At 41.5% G+C, this 20,457-nt stretch overlaps 1 long non-coding RNA gene across 2 annotated transcripts; it reads left to right on the top strand.

Annotated features, from left to right (window-relative positions):
* Window positions 1-4,603: 4,603 nt before the first annotated feature.
* On the top strand, window positions 4,604-16,722 carry LOC307014588. 2 transcript variants are annotated; one of them, XR_013801261.1, is made up of 3 exons: window positions 4,604-4,963; window positions 15,108-15,258; window positions 16,612-16,722. It is a non-coding gene; the product is annotated as an uncharacterized lncRNA (long non-coding RNA). The 2 variants fall into 2 exon arrangements; XR_013801262.1 differs by having other exon boundaries at window positions 4,604-5,427.
* Window positions 16,723-20,457: the final 3,735 nt, after the last annotated feature.

The following is a 20,457-nucleotide window of genomic DNA, read 5'->3' as shown; positions in this document are numbered from 1 at the left end:
TTTTTAATTTCAATTTTACTTACGAATCTGAATACTTCCTCCACAAGTGTTCGCGGTTCAAATAGTGGGTGTTTCTCAATGTCGAGGAAGGCTGCTCCAGAGCCACTATTTCAAGGATGCTACGTCATAGAGTCCCGCCAAAGGACTGTTCCAATGTCCAGGAGGCTTGGAATTCTACCGAGGCCGGCGTCCTTCGTTGCGGGAAATTTCGAGGCTGCACATGTGTATCCTCCGCGGTCTTAAAATCCCCACAATGCTTTGCGCACGGACCAATTTCCAAATCTTTTGCGGAAATCGCGCTCCATTTAAGGCGGGGCATATGACGCACACCTGCACACCTGTTAGCCTGTTCCACCATTCTTCATTTTCCGAGGCTAGGAAGGATTCTTGCCTCACTTCTGAAGGACCTGACTGGGAGGGACATGTCCTACCAAGGAAGCGTCCTCGACATTGAGAAACACCCACTGACCAGCCTGCGCTCTTCACTCATCCTGACACACGCCACCTGCCATTGTAAATACAATTGGGCTTGAGTTTGATTGCGAGCTAAGTGTCTGATTAACGGGTTGGCGGAGGAGAAAAGGGCACTGTGGAGATTTGTTATCAGATTTTCTTCCAGGATCCGTCAGCATCTCTCTGTCTCTTTCCTCCCGTTACTATAAATAACAACTTTAAAGGGGCCATATTCTGCTCATTTCAGGTTCATATCAGTATATAGTCCCTCTACTTTAAAGAGTCCTCTCCAGCTGATGTTCAGGTGTATATCAGTGTATAGTGTCTCCACTTTAAAGAGTCCTCTCCTGCTGATGTTCAGGTGTATATCAGTGTATAATGTCTCCACTTTAAAGAGTCCTCTCCTGCTGATGTTCAGGTGTATATCAGTATGTAGTGTCTCTACTTTAAAGAGTCCTCTCCTGTTGATGTTCAGGTGTATATCAGTATGGAGTGTCTCCACTTTAAAGATTCCTCTCCTGCTGATGTTCAGGTGTATATCAGTATGTAGTGTCTCCACTTTAAAGAGTCCTCTCCTGCTGATGTTCAGGTGTATATCAGTGTATAATGTCTCCACTTTAAAGAGTCCTCTCCTGCTGATGTTCAGGTGTATATCAGTATGTAGTGTCTCTACTTTAAAGAGTCCTCTCCTGTTGATGTTCAGGTGTATATCAGTATGGAGTGTCTCCACTTTAAAGATTCCTCTCCTGCTGATGTTCAGGTGTATATCAGTATGTAGTGTCTCTACTTTAAAGATTCCTCTCCTGCTGATGTTCAGGTGTATATCAGTATGTAGTGTCTCTACTTTAAAGAGTCCTCTCCTGCTGATGTTCAGGTGTATATCAGTATGTAGTGTCTCTACTTTAAAGAGTCCTCTCCTGCTGATGATCAGGTGTATATCAGTATGTAGTGTCTCTACTTTAAAGAGTCCTCTCCTGCTGATGTTCAGGTGTATATCAGTATGTAGTGTCTCTACTTTAAAGATTCCTCTCCTGCTGATGTTCAGGTGTATATCAGTATGTAGTGTCTCTACTTTAAAGAGTCCTCTCCTGCTGATGTTCAGGTGTATATCAGTATGTAGTGTCTCTACTTTAAAGATTCCTCTCCTGCTGATGTTCAGGTGTATATCAGTATGTAGTGTCTCTACTTTAAAGAGTCCTCTCCTGTTGATGTTCAGGTGTATATCAGTATGGAGTGTCTCCACTTTAAAGATTCCTCTCCTGCTGATGTTCAGGTGTATATCAGTGTATAATGTCTCCACTTTAAAGAGTCCTCTCCTGCTGATGTTCAGGTGTATATCAGTATGTAGTGTCTCTACTTTAAAGAGTCCTCTCCTGTTGATGTTCAGTTGTATATCAGTATGGAGTGTCTCCACTTTAAAGAGTCCTCTCCAGCTGATGTTCAGGTGTATATCAGTATGTAGTGTCTCTACTTTAAAGAGTCCTCTCCTGCCGATGTTCAGGTGTATATCAGTGTATAGTTTCTCCACTTTAAAGAGTCCTCTCCTGCTGATGTTCAGGTATATATCAGTATGTAGTGTCTCTACTTTAAAGAGTCCTCTCCTGCTGATGTTCAGGTGTATATCAGTATGTAGGTTCTCTACTTTAAAGAGTCCTCTCTTGTTGCCTCTTTTCACCCTCTGTCTGAAACCAGAGCCCAGTCTGCTCTGATTGGTTAGCTGGTATCCCGCCCCTTAGCCTATTACGTACAATGTGTTGGAGCGCTAGCCAATAGAAGCTCAAGTTTTAGACACGTTTCTTTAAGCCTTTGCAAACCATTTACTTGCACACACATCTATATAACACACTACAGGAAAGGGAAGACCACAAAAAGCGGAATAGGGCCTCTTTATCATCGTTAAAAACCAAACTAATGATGCAGTATAGCGTGATCTGTGGCAGTAAATACAGTAACGCGTTCCCTGGCTTTCCTTATGGCCGAAACAGGAACACACATGTATCTAATGTGGAGAAACCCTGCAGTCTTTACCTTTTCTTTCTTTTGATCAATGTGTGTTTTTCACCTCCTATATCTCTCCGTGAGCTGCTTTGATTTGGACACTCGAGCGCGGCCATCTGTCACCATGGCAACACTGATATTAGCTGAGGGCAAAATGCAGAGGAGAGGATCCGTCTGCTTTCACAACACCGCAGACATTGTGAACCCAAATTCCTTCTTAAAAAGCACAGAGAGTGTGAAGCATTGACGGAGCAGTCACACACTGATGATAAACACACACTTTGTATTTGAGTTATTTAGTATTCTGTTGGTGGATTAAAGGGATATCTGAGTGACGCTGCGGAGAGACGTTTCATCTAAGAGGGCATAACACGGGTTGGTTATTGATTGGTTATGTCCCATTTAGCTCGGAAACTGCAAGTAATTAACTATAATTATGCAAAGGTGGATTGTTAACTCTTATCCCATCCTTTTGAAGCCTAGATGTCTGAATGGAAACATCAATTTAATGCAAATGTGTTGGTGATTTGAAGGCGATTATGGCATGAAACATAGCTTTTTGTCAGGTTATGGATTAGGGCTGCAACTACTTCCATTTTTGATTAATGTATGGATTATTCTCTGGATAAATCGATTGAATCGTTTGATAAAATGACAGAAAATTGCAAAACATATCCATCCCAGCGTCTCAAATCTAAGGTGATGGATTTAAATGTCTTGCTTTTTCCGTCAAAAACCCAAAGACGTTTTGTTTAATACAGTTTTTTTGACGATCGTGCCGGGAAACGTAGCTTTCCGTCAGGTTATGGATCAGTCCAGTAACTAACAAATACTTGCAATATTGTTTAATATGACGATTATTTTTTATTATTATGTTTAATTGCGTTATAAAGTGTCTGAAAATAGTCAAACATGCCCATCCTCGTTTCTCAAATCTTAGGTAATGACTTATTTTTTTTCGAAGATATGAACTTTAATGTAATATTCAATTTATATCCATACCTGAGAGGCAGGGAAATCACTTTTACAGATTGATTCATTACCGAAACAGTAATAGGCAATTATCTTTCACTTGTTGCTGCTATATTTATGATCATAGACCCAGTTATTTGGTTGAGTAGCATCTTATCGTGCCTATTTCTACATCAAAAGTGACCTCGTAGTTTATGTTGGTTCTTTAGAGTAAATCCTAAGGCTGTTTTTTTTAAGTATGGCAACCAAATACTATTGGGTATTATATTATAAATCAGATTTTAATTGGATATGAAACAGAGAAAAGCAGGAAATCTCCACATTTTAGTGTGTATGTTTTTTCTGCATTTCTGCATGAAGCTGTAAACCTTAAAGGCGGGTAGGTAACTTGGGAGAAACCAGTTCGAGTGCACTAGAATTTGAAAATACACAACCGGAAGGAATCTGCCACTTCCTTACAGAGCCCCTCCTCCAACACACACGAACGCTCACATGACCAATGAGGGCACGAGATAAGTTTGTGCACAGATGGAAGGCTGACAGGCAGGTAGGCCATCCAGTTACTTTAGCCGGGCCGGCTCAGATGATTGGTCGTGCTTTTTACAGCGCCACGGCTTCCAGAGATGATATTTTGTTATGTATTTTTTGTCAAAGCCCTTCAGATATTCATTGCTATCGGGATGTTAAGAGCATTCCATGGAATATAACAACAAGTGTATCTCGAGCCGGTTTCTCAAACTTACCTACCCCACCTTTAATGTGTGACAGTGGCTTTGTCCTCACTTTAACGAAGTGTCGGAAGATGTTCAGACTTCATGCCAAAACATCACAAATCATATCATAAGAAAGTAGAAAAAGCTTCTCTATTCCAACACCACATGTGTATTGAGTAAGTAGTGTTTTTAATGATCATTTAGATTCACAAAACGACACGTTCCCATCATCAGAGCCTGTGTATTGATGACTGTAGGGGGAGCCAGCCTCTTATCAGTTTCACACACCGGCGTGTTCCTCGACATGTGTTGCACTCCCTCCTCCTCCTCCTCCTCCTCCTCCTCTTCCTCATCTCTCTCTCTCTCACACTCTTTCAATGAATACTAATGCAGCGAGGTGGGCCCTCCTCCCATCTTTTTTCGCAGGGATGGGCGGGAGAGAGAGAGAGAAAGAGAGAGAGAGGGGGGCTCAGTATCCTTCCTCATGAGGCGGGCAGCGCTTCACTACAGCAGCAGCAGAAAGGTCTTTTTGTATCTCCTCGTCCTCACACACCCCTGCTGCAACACCGTCTAACCTGTGTGAGTCAGACCAGAGTTCAGAGAGGCTAGAGGAGGAGAACAAGGGATTTTCTTTTTGGTGTGTGTCAATCTGGATGGGAAGTGTTTTTTGGGAGGAGAGACAGAAGAAAGGCAGCCGGGGAAGGGGAACAACTGGCACTCGCCAATCCCCCCTTCCGCACTCAGACTGGAGACAACGGAGGCCACTGGAGTATTTGCTTTTATCTTTCGTTTTTTGTTCTTTTTTTTCCTCATCGCGCTCCTGGGAGGTGCTTTGCCTTTTCATTTGCTCGCTCTCTCCGTCCTCTGTCTCCTCATCTATTTCGCCATTTACCTGGTCAACAATTTCTTCTATTTATGAGCCAGACAAGGAGGGAGAGAGAAAAAGAGAAAGAGGAGGGGGACTTTTTTATTTTATTTTTTTTATTCTCTCCCCTTTTTATTTATTTCATTCAGTCTTCCCTTCCCTTGTCCATCGCTCTCACTGCCTTTGCAACCCACGCTCCCTCCTCCCTCCTCCCCTCCCCTCCCTCCCCCCCTCCACTCGCTGTCCACCCGTAACTTTGTCTACTTCTCTGGCTCCCCCACTGTTTTAATTTCCTCCCATTTAAGGACATTAATTTCTATTTATTCACTTTTGTACATTCTCTTATTTCCTATTTCCCCCTCCTCTTTTTTCCTCCCACCTTCCTCCTATGCATCTTTTTGGGGCGCTTCTTTATTCTAACCATAGGTAGGTCTATTTAGCGTCTGTCTCTGTTTCTTTCTGTGTATTGTCACACACACACACACACACACACACACACACACGCGCGGCCTACAATCTGTGGTGTAACCATGGCTCCCCCTCCCCATCAGCTGATGCCTTGCCTCATGCCATGTCATCTTCACGTCACCCCGCTGCATACATTTATCTGTGTTTCCTGACTTTTCTCTCATGTTCTCAACACACCAAGTGACTCATCAAGCAGACACCTTCTCCAGCCGCCATCACGGGAACACACTTCACGTCTGTGTGGACTTTAAATGTCTTGTTTCGTCACTCCAGAACCCAAAGATATCCAGTTTAAAATGACAGAAAACCAGCACATTTCCACACTTGAGGGACTGACAATGCATGACAAATGTGCTTTTAATCATAAATCCATTAACAAAATAACCTGGATTGTATTCGTGATTATCGATAAGAAAGACAAGAGTGTATTTTTGAGCTTTTTTCAAGGATATAGCCTCCTATTTTTTTATATTTCTAAACCAACGTTCCTGCCAAAAAAGTGACATGTTTGTGACTGCCTCATGTCTGTGTTGTTGCAAAAAGTCTTCCATTAAAAACGTGTGAAACACCCCCCTTTTTTTAAATACACACCGTCCTCCACACATGTGTCCTTTTGTTTGCCATCTTGCTGCTAAAACACATCTGAGTTTGGGGAAGAAATGCACATTGTTATGAAACCCAGGTGCGTTTCAGTTCCCTCGCCTCGCCAGGTGAGCTCAAAGTGAGGAAAGGCCAAATTGTTGAAAAAGCAAATTTGTAATCCAGCGCTCGTCCGATTTCTGTCATCTGTGTTTTTACACTTCCTGCCCTCCTTCCCTCCCTCCCTCCCTCCCTCCCTCTCTGTCTCCTCTCCTTCTAAACTGACACTCATTTCCGCAGACAGACACACACAAGCACTCAAAGAGAATGGACTAGACAAAAAGAAAACCTGGCTTCATCATCCAAAGGATTTTTCCCCGTTTGTTTCCCCCGTTTTCTTTTTTCACCTTTTTAATCTCACTTCTTAATCTCATTTAATTTCACTTTCCGCATCATTTTTTCCCATCCTTCCACCCCCCTCTGTATCCACTCATTGATTTAGTTTCATCCGTAGTGTCAAACATGTCTTCACCTCTCACACGTCATTGACTTGCTTGCATTACTTTGTGACGTAATTTGAGCAATTCCTCACCTCGACTACTTCTGTTTATCGAGATAGTGTCGGGGAATAATTTAGCATTTACGAAAAAACTAAGATAGGCTGGCTGTAAAGTGATAATCTGGTGTGTGTGTGTGTGTGTGTGTGTGTGTGTTTGTGTGTGTGTGGTGTGTGAGAGGCATTAGACAGATGCAAACACAACTCATTCCCTTGTTCATCTCCTTCTCTTTTTATACATATTTCTTTACCCTAAAGGAGAATTCTCCACTTCATTACACGAAGATAATGACAAGTGGGACTTTTTGAGCGACTCTGGATATAGCAGCTTTCCCGTGGAATTACCCTTTAAATCCTGGATTTGATTGAAAAAGAAAAAAAAAATTAACATTTAGTAAAACTGTCCTAAATTCTGGACCCTTTTTTTTCTAATGGACTGAAGCTGATTTCCATTTTCGACCATTGAATCTTAATGGGATTTCACTTAACGCGGATTAAAGACTCGAGCAACATCTTTGTCTTTGAGTTGCTGTAATATACGATCCGTACAATTTCTCCGGCCTACAAAATCCATTAGTTAATATTCTTATTATTAAGGGGTTAAATAGGTGAGTACGGCGCTTTAAATCCACACATGCTATTGCTGTTGCATGTTTTGGATGATTAATGGATGTAGATTTCAATAGTATTCTTTTATATAATTAATACTGTGTGTGTGTGTGTGTGTGTGTGTGTGTGTGTGTGTGTGTGTGTGTGTGTGTGTGTGTGTGTGTGTGTGTGTGTGTGTGTGTGTGTGTGTGTGTGTGTGTGTGTGTGTGTGTGTGTGTGAGATGTACGAGGGTTAGGTGGACTATAAATGGTGGATTATCAGTCATTTCCCTCAGACTTCATCATTTATTCTTTTGTATTTTTTTTACAATACATTTTATTCATTAAAATATTCCCATCCATCCTTCTCCTGGACTTATTAGCCACACTCCACCTGACAGAGCAGCCACTTCTGCCTATCAAATCATCTGCTCAGCACTGCTCCACGCTCTTAATTAAAGCTGAGGTGTGTGTGTGTGTGTGTGTGTGTGTGTGTGTGTGTGTGTGTGTGTGTGTGTGTGTGTGTGTGTGTGTGTGTGTGTGTGTGTGTGTGTGTGTGTGTGTGTGTGTGTGTGTGTGTGTGTGTGTGTGTGTGTGTGTGTGTGTGTGTGTGTGTGTGTGTGTGTGTGTGTGTGGAATATATAGGCAGATCAATAAGGTAATCTGCATAAAGAGACAGACTGCATTGCCCTCAATGCTTTTCTCAATGCAATTATATTTATCTTTCAAAGAAACACAAAGTGCTTCACAGCGGGAGAATATCTTTTAGTGTTGAAAATAAATCTTAGAGGCAGTGTGTCTGCAGCAAAATGCCACTCAGCCCACTCTCTACACACACACACACACTCACACACACACACACTCACACATTCTCTACACACACACTCTGACACTTTGTCCATCTATCCATCATAGGTGCATCGACGATTGACCCCTTTTCTCTGATTAACTTTCCCATCATTTGGCTGACAGCACTCTGGATTTATACAATGTGTGTGTGTGTGTGTGTGTGTGTGTGTGTGTGTGTGTGTGTGTGTGTGTGTGTGTGTGTGTGTGTGTGTGTGTGTGTGTGTGTGTGTGTGTGTGTGTGTGTGTGTGTGTGTGTGTGTGTGTGTGTGTGTGTGTGTGTGTGTGTGTGTGTGTGTGTGTGTGTGTGTGTGTGTGTGTGTGTGTGTGTGTGTGTCACTGCACAGTCAAGGTTACAGGCTCTGTACCTGTGAAACCCACCTGGGACCTGCTCCCTTAACCCGGGACCATTACCCATTCTGCTCTGCACACATGTGACCCCTGTAGTGGCTCTACAGATGGGCACTTAAGCTCAGGTAGTGTGTCAGAGCTGTCAAAGCTGCCTGCTGCAAAATGGACGTCTGCCTCTGACACACGGCTGTGTTTTACTGTAACCGTCACAAGGACAGTACGGTCTCCATGAAGAGGAGACACTGGCTTTGTGATGTAATGTTCTTGATAATGGGGTAGGGGGAGGCAGAAGCAAAACTGGCGTTGATGGGATGGTTTTGTCCCATTTTAGCTGGAAATCTGTAGTTGTTTGACTTTAGTTATGCAAAGGTGGATGGGTTATTTTTAGCCAATCCTTTGAGTGTTTATAAATATCTATTGGGTGTGAGTATATTGGCGACCATTGTGGGAAAAAAATCTCTTTGTCAAGTTTTGGATTAGGGCTGCAGCTGTTACTTCCATGATCAATTAATCTGTTGATAATTTTCTAGATGAATTGATTTAATTTGCATTTTAAAATGTAGAATGGATGGGTAGGTTTTAACCAATCCTGTGAGTGTCCAAATGAAACATCAAATGTATGCATTCGTTGGCGATTATGGCGAGGAACACGTTTTTTTAGAAGGTTTTGGATTAGGGCTGCAACTATTACTTTAATTATCGATCAATCCGCCAATTGTTTTTTTAATCGCACTATAAAATATCTGGAAATAGATCCTTTGAGTGTTCAAACAAACAACTTGTAACCATCACTTTGATGCAATTATATGAGGCACTTAATGTACAATGTAATATCCTTGACTGTAGTAGAGGGATACAGAAGCAAAACTGGTGCTGATGAGTTGGTTTTGTCCCATTTTGCTGGAAAACTGTAGATTTGACGATAGTGATGCAAAGGTTGACCAGTCCTAGGAGTATCCGAAAGAACCGATTGGAAACTTCCCTTTGATGCATTCGATGGCGATTATGGCGGGAAACGCAGTTATTTGTCAGGTTTTGGATTAGTGCTGCAACTACTACTTCCATTATCAGTTTAGAAACATCCCTTTGATACAAATACGGTGGTTATTTGTCGGTGAAAAAAATTGATTTGTCAGTTTTAGGGTTGGGGTTGAAAGTTACGATCACCTCCATTAACGATTAATTGGCCGAAGCTGTAGAGAAATCCCTCACCTATGGTCATGAAGGATGGGTCATGACCGAAAGAACGAGATCGCGGGTACAAGCGGCCGAGATGGGTTTTCTCCGCAGGGTGGCTGGTGTCTCCCTTAGGGATAAGGTGAGAAGTTCGGTCATCCTGGAGGGACTCGGAGTTGAACCGCTCCTCCTTCGCGTCGAAAGGAGCCAGTTGAGGTGATTCGGGCACCTAGTTAGGATGCCACCTGGGCGCCTCCCTAGGGAGGTGTTCCAGGCACGTCCAGCTGGGAAGAGACCAAGGGGTAGACCTAGAACCAGGTGGAGAGATTATATCTCTTCGCTGGCCTGGGAGCGCCTTGGGACCCCCCAGTCAGAGCTGGTTGATGTGGCCAGGGAAAAGAAAGTTTGGGGCTCTCTGCTGGAACTGCTACCTCCGAGACCCGACCACGGATAAGCGGGAGAAGATGGATGGATGGATGTAGAGAAATCGATTTGATCGCGTTGTAAAATGTCCGAAAGTGGATGGTTTTAACCGATCTTTTGAGTGTCAAAATGAACAGTATGGAAACCTCACCTTGATGCAAGAACTGCACAGAGGTGTTCTGTTGGTGACGATGGAGGAAAACATAGCCATACATTGTATAGGTTTTGGATTAGGATAATTCCCATTACCGATTAATCTGCAGATTATTTTCTAGATGAATCCATTTAATCGTGTTATAATGTCAGAAAATGGGTGTTTTTAAAGTGTTAACCAATCCTTTGGGTGTCTACACAGTTTAGAAACTTCACTTTGTTGCAGTTTTAATGGTGATTTGTTGACGAGTTCGGAGAGAAACATAGTTTTTTGGTCAGGTCATGCATTTGGCCATTATTTCCATTATTATAGATACATTGATAAATTGATTAAATGAATTATAAATATCAGAAATAGATGGTTACATTCTAATTGATCTTTTAGTTGTCTAAACTATTTAGAAATTACATTTTTATGCAAATAAAAGAATGGTGATTTGTTGGCGATTATGGGTGGAATCGTAGGTTTTTGTCATGTTATGGATTAGGGTCTGCAGCTAACAACTAATGTTTTCTAGATAAGTTGATTTAATTGTGTTATATAATCTAAACAAATAGTGAAACATGTCCATCCCAGTTTTTTGAGTTCAAGGTGATGACTTAAAATGTCTTATTTTGTGAGTCAATAACCAGAAGGTATTGATTTCATTTAAACGAGAGAGGCAATTACTTTTAAAGTATTAATACATTGGCAAATAAGCAATAAGTGATTATTTTTCTATTATGTAGTTGACCATTAGTTTCTACTCTACTCTCGATTGTATTTGTGATCATTTATGAGAAAGACAAGAATGTTTTTTTATCTTTTTCCAGGAAAGTAGCATCCTATTCCTGGTATTTCTAAACGAACGTTCCTGCCAAAAGTGACACGTAGTTAATGTTTGTTCTTTAGTGTAATATCCTAATTCTGAATGAATAATGTTTGTGTAAGCATGGCCACCAAATTTGATTGGTGACCGGGGGGCACGAGCACATATTTCAAGCCTGCTGTCAATTTTTAGTGTCTGATGCCAGAGGCTTACGTGGAAAAAGGAGCCTGCCAAAAGTCTCCAAACAGAGCTTAAGAGATTTCTCAGGCACCGTGTTTGCAGTCGTCATTGATAAACAGGCCAGGAGAGGAGACAGCAGGGTATAAGGAGATTCATAATCCCATCCCCTCTTCCTACGGATTCTCTCTCCGTCTTTCCTTCCTCCGAATGTGCTACACCTAATGAGACGACAATACGACTCCTGCGTCCGCCTCTGAGCGTCGGAGTTAATGAAACCGGCAATATTAGATATCTTATCTTCAAGTAACTTCCACTGTAGGGATCGCTGTATTTTTAAAGCAACGTCAGACAACGAATTCTCATTTTCAAGAGAGACCTGTTCAGTGGTAACACTACCACACAAAGTTACAGACAGACAGGACTCTAAACACAGAGGCAACACTAAAATACAACATCGTAAAAAAGTAGTCATTGAAATCCATATGTAGTCAAAATCAAAAATGATTGGAGTTAGGGGTTAAACCAGTGCTGTCAATCGATTCAGAAAAATAACAATTAGTTGCTAGTCTATGCTAGTATTTACGTGTATTTTAACTAAATACACGTGTGGTGATGTGATAAAGAAAGGCATGACTAATTGTTAGGGTTTTCTAACATGATTTCGGAATTATTTACATTTTCGACATCGACAAACCAGCTGTAAAAGAGAGACGCTCTGATCGCCCTCTGTATAATGTACGCTAAACACATGGTCGAAGTAGTATCTGTAAAGTGATTGCATGTGAGTTACAAAGGGAATATTCTCTGCCGCTATCATATTGGAACCATTATCAGTGGTTATCGCCCACTCTTGTGCATCTCAAGGAACTGACGCGTGGTTTGCAAATATGCCTTTCCTGCGTTTCGCCCGTTTTGTCGTGACGGTTCTTACTGATATCCAGCGGTCTCTGTTGGGTTCAGAATTCCAGCAAAGACAGACAACTTCTAAGTTTAACTATTTATTGTAAAGAGAGCAAAAGATATATATTACTTGGCCAAAGACTCATCACGTCTTGGGAATCACAGGCAGCAAAGCTGTAATCTGTAACCACCAAATCCGTCAAGAGCCTCGAACCTCGTACGACAATACATTTTATTACACAGGGCGTTTCCCGTACATTTATGATTGGTCAAGACTAGATGAAGAGATACCGCGGTTTAGACTTGGTTCCCTTTGGTTGGTGCGCTGACTCAGATCGAGTCTCTTGGCAACACGATCCTCCAATCAGCATTCGGCCGGCCTGTGGAAGTCCCTCCCTACTCTGGCACCATCATACTAATTTGTTTTCTCTAACGTCTCTTCAGATATAGCGGGAAACCATAATGTTGCTTCCTAGCTTTCATACAAAGTGAAGGCCGGTGCGGTGTGCTGGTCTGACTACCTCTTTGTGTTCTCTCAGTCTCTGCACTCGAACTTGCTACTTTCAATATTGCAAGCTAAACTTTCTTCTGACTATTCCCCTCGTTGGTATTTAACCCATCAGAACCTGGGGTTAGTGATTGTGTCTATTTATTCTATAGTCATAGCAATCTCATGAGCACAATAAGCATATCATGTAATAATAAGAATCTTGTAATGTTATATAAAAGTAGACTCCACGTCTCCAGTCAGTAAACACATGTAGCTTGTGCCGATTTCTCCGCTTTCTTTGCCTTTTCACTGCCATCAATTCATGGTAAATGTAGGTATTGCCAGAGCAACTTTAGGTCAAGGTTGGTAATGTGATGAATTTGCGTACTTTTTTTCCAGATTAACCGCGAGTGTTTATAAAAACCTCAGATTCACATTGTGTGTATCTCCATGTCCATCATGTTGTTAAATCGGTCCGCAGAGCATCATATGACTCTCGTGACTTTCTGCAAAGTGTGCGTCTGAATCCTGTTCGACCAATAGCGAGCGAGCTATGTGGGGCGACTTAAAAAAAGAAGTACTTCTCGATTTCATTGGCAGCACATTCACTTGAAGCGAGTGGAATATGGGTCATGATCTGATATAAAAAGGGCTTCTCAATAATTCATCTGAGCTGATTAAGAGGACTTGTATTGACGGAGACACTGTCCATGAGAAGAAGATATGGAAGTGTGTACAGGAAAGCAACATTTAGCACCCTTTGTGGGATTAGTGGAAGCTAAGAAATCCTGGGGCTGCTTTGATGTTTTAATCTACTGTACGTTCACCTCTTCTGTTTCGTGAAGGGTTGCAAAGAACACGTGACAAATCCGTGATTACTGCGTGTGTGTACATGTTGTGCAATTTGCGCGAGGGCCCATCAATCTATTAAATATGAAAAGTACAATCTGTTACCCCGCAGAGAGTCCTTTATTATTCATCGACATATTTCAATTAATCATTAATTTACCTAAGTATGGCTCTTCAATTCACACCCTCATATGGACTCTGTGTGGGGTTCATAGCGTTTGTATAATCTGGATTAATAAAAGCTATTTATTATTCTTCTGATCTAGTACGTGCTGTAGTTGGGCGGTTTTCGGGGGGGATGAAGTCAAAGACAATTTAGTACTACAGCAAATTTGGGAGGAAATGTATTATTTATAACACTGGGCTGGATTCTCCTCTACCCTCGCTCACACACACAGTTCACTGAAGAGAGATGTGAGATGCATTTAAACGAATTAATGAGGCGTTGTTTTACAGAGTAGAAATCAGAGGTGTAAATTAACTAAGTTCAGTCTCTCAAAATGTACTTAAGTATTTCTATGTTATGTTACTTTGTACTTTGACTCCACTACATGTATTTAATCCCTTTAGTTACTTCTCAGATGTGGATGTGAAATCTAATCAAGTGTTAAATCAGACTTTAGTTCCACCTGGAGTAAATCCACAAGCTACCCTGCAGTATACAAAGTCATTCAAACTAGCTGCACCTTTACCAGCTTTGAGAACACTTTCATGATCAATCATTATAAAACATATCATAATATATATTATTCTGAAATGGACCAATCTGCACAATGACTACTTTTACTGTCGCTACTTTCACTATATTTTGATGAGAATACTTTTCTACTTTTACTTGAGGAACATTTTGAATGCAGGACTTTTACTGAAACAGAGTATTCCTACACTCTGGTACTTCTACTTTTACTCAAGTACAAGATCTGAGTACTTCTACTTTTACTCAAGTAGAAGATCTGAGTACTTCTACTTTTACTCAAGTACAAGATCTGAGTACTTCTACTTTTACTCAAGTAGAAGATCTGAGTACTTCTACTTTTACTCAAGTACAAATCTGAGTACTTCTACTTTTACTCAAGTACAAAATCTGAGTACTTCTACTTTTACTCAAGTACAAGATCTGAGTACTTCTACTTTTACTCAAGTACAAGATCTGAGTACTTCTACTTTTACTCAAGTACAAGATCTGAGTACTTCTACTTTTACTCAAGTACAAGATCTGAGTACTTCTACTTTTACTAAGTACAAGATCTGAGTACTTCTACTTTTACTCAAGTACAAAATCTGAGTACTTCTACTTTTACTCAAGTACAAGATCTGAGTACTTCTACTTTTACTCAAGAACAAGATCTGAGTACTTCTACTTTTACTGAAGAACAAGATCTGAGTACTTCTACTTTTACTCAAGTACAAGATCTGAATACTTCTACTTTACTCAAGTACAAGATCTGAATACTTCTACTTTTACTCAAGTACAAGATCTGAGTACTTCTACTTTTACTCAAGTACAAGATCCGAATACTTCGGCTTTTACTCAAGATCTGAGTACTTCTCCCACCTCTAGCAGAAATAGCTTTATTCAGATTGAGTTAGGCGTTTTAAATTCACCTCATTGAATCATTATTCATTCTGAGGGGGCAGGTCAGAGGTTGCAGAGAGCATTCTGGTTTTCATTAGAGTCTAACAGACTGTGACCCGTTTCTAACCCTCCGCCCTCCATCTTCTGCTTTTCCAATAACAGACTGGCGGACGTCGGAAAAACAAGCGACGCCAAACGTGTCTTCGGAGGAGCGAAGGGGAGAGCCCTAGTGAAGCTGCTCCTGTGGAGTACAATTACCTCGAAATTGCTGCTTTACCCTCTTGACCCGTCGAGGATTTTACCTAAAACTGCTGTGAGTTTCCTCCCCTCCCAGTGCCAACTCTTTGTTCCCAATCAACTGAAAGGATTACGACGTGGAGGAGAGATTAAAACGCTCATGGACATCTGAATTTGCTTCAACAAAAGCCAAATAGAGTGGTGCAGTGACGACGTATGTTTGTAGCCAGACAGGAATTTAGCATCGCATGGTTCCCTTGACGAAAAGCTAATTGGATGTTTTGGAATTTGGAATATTGCCGAACATAAGCAAACGTTTATACTTACACTTTTTGATCGGCAGGATAATCTCCCTATATCAACACCACTTTACTTTATGAAGCTGAAATGCAATCACCAGAAGCAAAAAGCTAACGTTAGGCTATAAAGGAACTGCATCACGGTCACATGACTTCACGTCACCACCGCTAAGTTAGCTAATAATTGTCGTGATGACGTTTAGTCGTCGTTACTTGTTAGTAACCACCCTTATTTATGACACATACAGTAGAACCTTCAGAGGTTCACCAGTGGGGTATTAACTGAGGTATTTTATGTCGTAGAACAGATCTGAGAAATCTCGTAAGCTTGTGTTAGCCATGTGGCGCAGTGGCTAGTGCCTTGGTCTGGGGATCAGGTGGTCACAGGTTCAAACCCCACTGCAGTCAGTGTGTCGTTGTGTCCCTGAGACACTTTACCCCAAATTGCTCCTGTGGGGATTGCCCACAGTATTGACTATGTAAAGCGTCTAACAAGTAACATGTAATGTAATCCTACCTTAGTTAAGCTTCTAACTACACACAAAACCAGAACTGATTTCATAAATTAATCGTGGACACCTTAATCAAGCCATTACACCAAGAATAAATCTGAGAAACGTTGACTTCAAGACGAACAAATCTAACCAACAACACATTCAGAGACAGTGGACTTTAAGACTAGGGGCCCCGGAAATGCAAATTAATTTCCGGGTATTAAAACTCATTCCTGCTTCACTGTCTTAGGTATCCTGATAAAGACGTATCATTAATTAAACTCGGACACCTTATTAAGGGCATTAAACAAAAGATACATCTGAAAATGTTTGACTTCAACCATTGACTTTGAGAAAAGGGCAACCGGAAGTGCTAAAATGCTGACTCATTCAACTCACTTCTGTGTTTAATGACTCATTCCTGCACCTCTCTGTTTGGTATCTTGATAATGAGGTGTCATGTATTAATCAAGGAGACCATCTTGCTGGATAGACATCTGAAAGTTTCAGCAAGAGTCTTCTGGGTTTCATTGTGCTTCGAGCCTTTTAAAAAGAACAATTGCTAACTTTTCTGCTCATTCTTTCTGCATCTTGAAATCAATATTGATGTTGTTTTTCTGTTTCTCTCCCGTTCAGTTCAGCCTCCCTCAGTCTGAGGCTATGAGAGGGAGAGAGGAGTCCCAGGCCGCACCATCATGCTACTTCTGAGACGCCGGGATGAGACTTTGGCTGGCGAAACACAAGGTAAGACATTGTTGATGCATGAGGCATCTCCACCACAGCTGTTTTTATTTTAGTTTCCTCGCCTCGTCCCCGCAGAGCGCCGCTGAAAACATCCCGTCTGATCTCACCTGCGTGTGTTTCCCGCCTCCCTGAGTGCTTTCCTAAAAGCTCGGTGATGGATGGTGTAAAACTTCCAAAGGCTTTTCTTTGCTCTGTATCTCACGCCAGGCTTGCTTAAGGGTCAGGATAATGGTTCAAGGTGGAGCATACAGATGAATGCTTTAGTCCCGGGGGTTTTTTAGCGCAGTGTGCATTTTGATCAGAGGACGTTCAACCCCGACCCCATCGACTATCGGCTTAATTTGCATGGCTCTACAGGCATTGATCAGGCAATTAAAGGATTTGTAGAATGAGATTTTTGTGGTGGAAGTGTGTGACCGCTTGTGTTTGTTCTCGATTTAACCGTACGAAGGCAGAGAGAGAGAGAGAGAGAGAGAGAGAGAGAGAGAGAGAGATGGTACGTTTTGTGTGATAAGATAAAAGAAGACATAACTCTCTTCCCTGTCCCAGGACAAAATTACACAGTGTAAATGTATTCGCCACAAGGGCCCATGAGGGGCCATTATCATATCAGCAGATTCCATCTTTTCCTCGTAAATTCATCTCCTCGGTGCTCAGCTTTTTTTGCGTTTTTTAATTGCTACTACAACCTTTCTTCCTCTTCCTCTTCCTGCTCTTTTTATCCCATGCACTATTAACTACGGTGGAAATACTACTCAGATACTATACTTAAGTATAAGTGGGAATACCAAATTGAAAATATAAGCTGTTTCAAGTAAAAGTCCTGAATAGAAATTGTGCTTCAGTAGAAGAACAGAAGTATTATCCCCCAAAGTATCAAAAGTTCTCAGTGTGCATAATAGCTCTTTACACAGAATATAATATGAACCTGTTTTGTCCCCAACAAATACTGGTCGTCATTTGTATGTTGTAGTTCGTCCATTTAAAGTCAATGTACTTACAATTTACTTTTAAAATACTGTGTAGATTTGGAGTACAGTACTGCGTATTTTCATATATCATGTCTCTTAACACATTCGGGACCTATTTATGTATAAAAGTGGATTCAGCATAATAGCAGACCTTTAAAACTGGACTGAAAGCATGATAGTGGATCTTTTGCCTCTTGTTTTTCAGAGTAAGAGTAATTTTGTATTTCAGAATAAAAGCACAGAGAGAGTCTTGAATATGATTTTCCTCTCAGTCTGAAATGTAAGTAGCTTTGGATAAAAGTACCTAAATAACATGTCAGTACAAGGACCTCAAACATGTAGTATTTGAGTAAATGTAATTCCACCTCTAAATAATCAGGCTGACACTAAGGGACATTAAAGGTCCCATGTCATGGCCATTTCCACTGATCATAATTCCATTGTTGAGGTCTACTAAAATAGAAAAATACTATGCAATTTTCCAAACTCACATTGGTTTCGCATACAGCGTCTCGGTAAAGTATGTGTATTCAGCAGTATTCACTTTCTCCACTAAACGGCTCGCTGCAGCTCCCCCCCCCCCCCTCCCTGTGAGCCCAGTGTGCTCTGATTGGTCGGTACGAATCGCGCTGAGCTCCGTGGAGGTGTGATTGCCTTGTTTAGCGATACACAGCCAAACTCAAACTGAACACACACAAAGTCACAGCCGAAATAAAAACAATAAGTGTGGCTTGATATTGAGTAAGAAAAAGGTGTATAGATTGATAAACGCTGTGAGAATGGGTCTGCAGAGAGAATTTCGCCGCGATCCCAACTGTCTGTTATCAGCCTGCAGACGGGGAGGAGAGATCAGCAGAGCTGCGTGCACTGAGTGTGTGTGGGTCAATTTGGACCAATCAGCGAGGGCTTAACGTAACGGCTCCGTGGACGTAACGTAACGGCTCCACGGATTGGTCCATTTGGTTCCGGGTACGTGCTTTCGTAAGCACGTAGCCGGAAGAATCAAATGGATGATGACGATTCACCAACGAGGCGTTTTGGGGAGGTATTTTCTGTGTTAGAGTTTTACTCGCTACAGGATGTACTTTAAGTGTTTTGACTCTGCAGACCGTTTACATGCAGAAAAACCTTCATAACACACAGGGGGACGGGTGATAACCGGAAAAGTATGACATGGGACCTTTAAGAGACTTGTCTGCAGTCAAATTGACGAATGAATAAAAATGTATCTCATCGCAGAATCAGCTAATCATTTTTCTTTCATTGAGAAAAATGTGTTCTTGTGTTTGTGTTTCTTCTGGGATGCGCTGGTTGCTGTGCACTGTACGACCGCTGCCGTCACACAGCCTCTCCTCACTGCGACTCTGATCCAGAGGCAGAGCGGCTCCGTAATGAAACCCTCGGCCCTCCGTCTGCAGCTGAAAGTCACACGGCTCCTGCTGACTCTGCACATCGCTCGACTATTGCCTCCCGTCATAAAACATTACCATATAGATGAATTAAACGGCGGTGGTGGTGAATCTCATTAACCGCCATACCTTCTTTGAAAAAACTCTTATAGTCTGCCTATTATGCAAGTATTACATAATCTGTTTAGGAATGAATAATAGTTAAAATATATTAAATTAACAATGAGGTTTTTTTCTAAAAGCGTTATCTCCAGGCCTCGCGTGCCAAACATAAATGAGATTTGGGCCCGTCATTACATCACAGACACTCAGCGACATTGATTAAGTGCAGCGTGGCTCATTTTTCAGTCAAATCCAATTAACAACAGACTGTTATTTAGACGCACGTCATCAATTACACGCAATGCACAGAACTGACTATCCCCTCTGTGATGGGTGAGATAAAGTACGGTCACATCACCTCTCTCCTTCCTGCTGGAAGTCATTAAAGGAGGATTTCTGTATTGATGTGTAACAGTGAGACAAATGAGAACCTCTTGGTTATTTCTCTTCCTCCTCTTTGGGCTTCATAGTCCGGTGTTGCATTCTAACACCAAAGCAAATTCCTTGTAAGTCTAAATGTACCTGGCAATAAACTTGATTTATTTTGACTTAAATGTTCAAAAAGCCCTTTATTGTTCTCATACGGCACACCTCTTTTCACCCTCTGTCTGAAACCAGAGCCCAGTCTGCTCTGATTGGTTGTTAGCTGGCCGGCTCTGTTGTGATTGGTCAACTGCTTAGAGATGTCCCGCCTCTTAGTCTATCACGTACAATGTGTAGGAGCGCTAGCCAATAGAAGCACAAGTGTTACAGGATGATGTCACTGTGTTACAGAAGTGAACAGAGGAGTCCAATGGAGGCGTTTCAGGCACTACACACACTACAGGATGGGAAAAGCGCAGCAATCATAATATAGGTTTAAGCTGGATAGGTTGGTTTTTTTGGCTTTTTTTGGGGGGGAAATTCTTAAATGGCACCATTGTACATTTCGATGCCTTTTTATAGAAACAGAAAATAGGACTTTTTTTCTGTTTTCCTCAAACTGTTTCTCTAAATTAGAGCAAATTCAAGAGGATGTGTGAGGGTGTTCTGTTGTTATGTGAACACATCTTGTTACTCATAGTTCATAGTGTACACACAGACAGTTCATTTCTGAAATAGAGCTATTGATATTGATAGGAGACAGGCAGAGTGCGAGTTTGTTTCTGGGTAGTGGAGGATAGAGAGAGTACAGCAGTGAGTTTTTAAGCTTGACTTCTTGTCTGTAGGCATATCTCATTAATTCAGTAACTCATTCTTATTCAAAGAAAGTTTTG

This window comes from Notothenia rossii, assembly GCF_949606895.1.
Source record: "Notothenia rossii genome assembly, chromosome: 8".
NCBI lineage: Eukaryota > Metazoa > Chordata > Actinopteri > Perciformes > Nototheniidae > Notothenia > Notothenia rossii.
The sequence above is the reverse complement of the archived record's forward strand: the minus strand, read 5'-3'. Positions and strand labels throughout refer to the sequence as shown.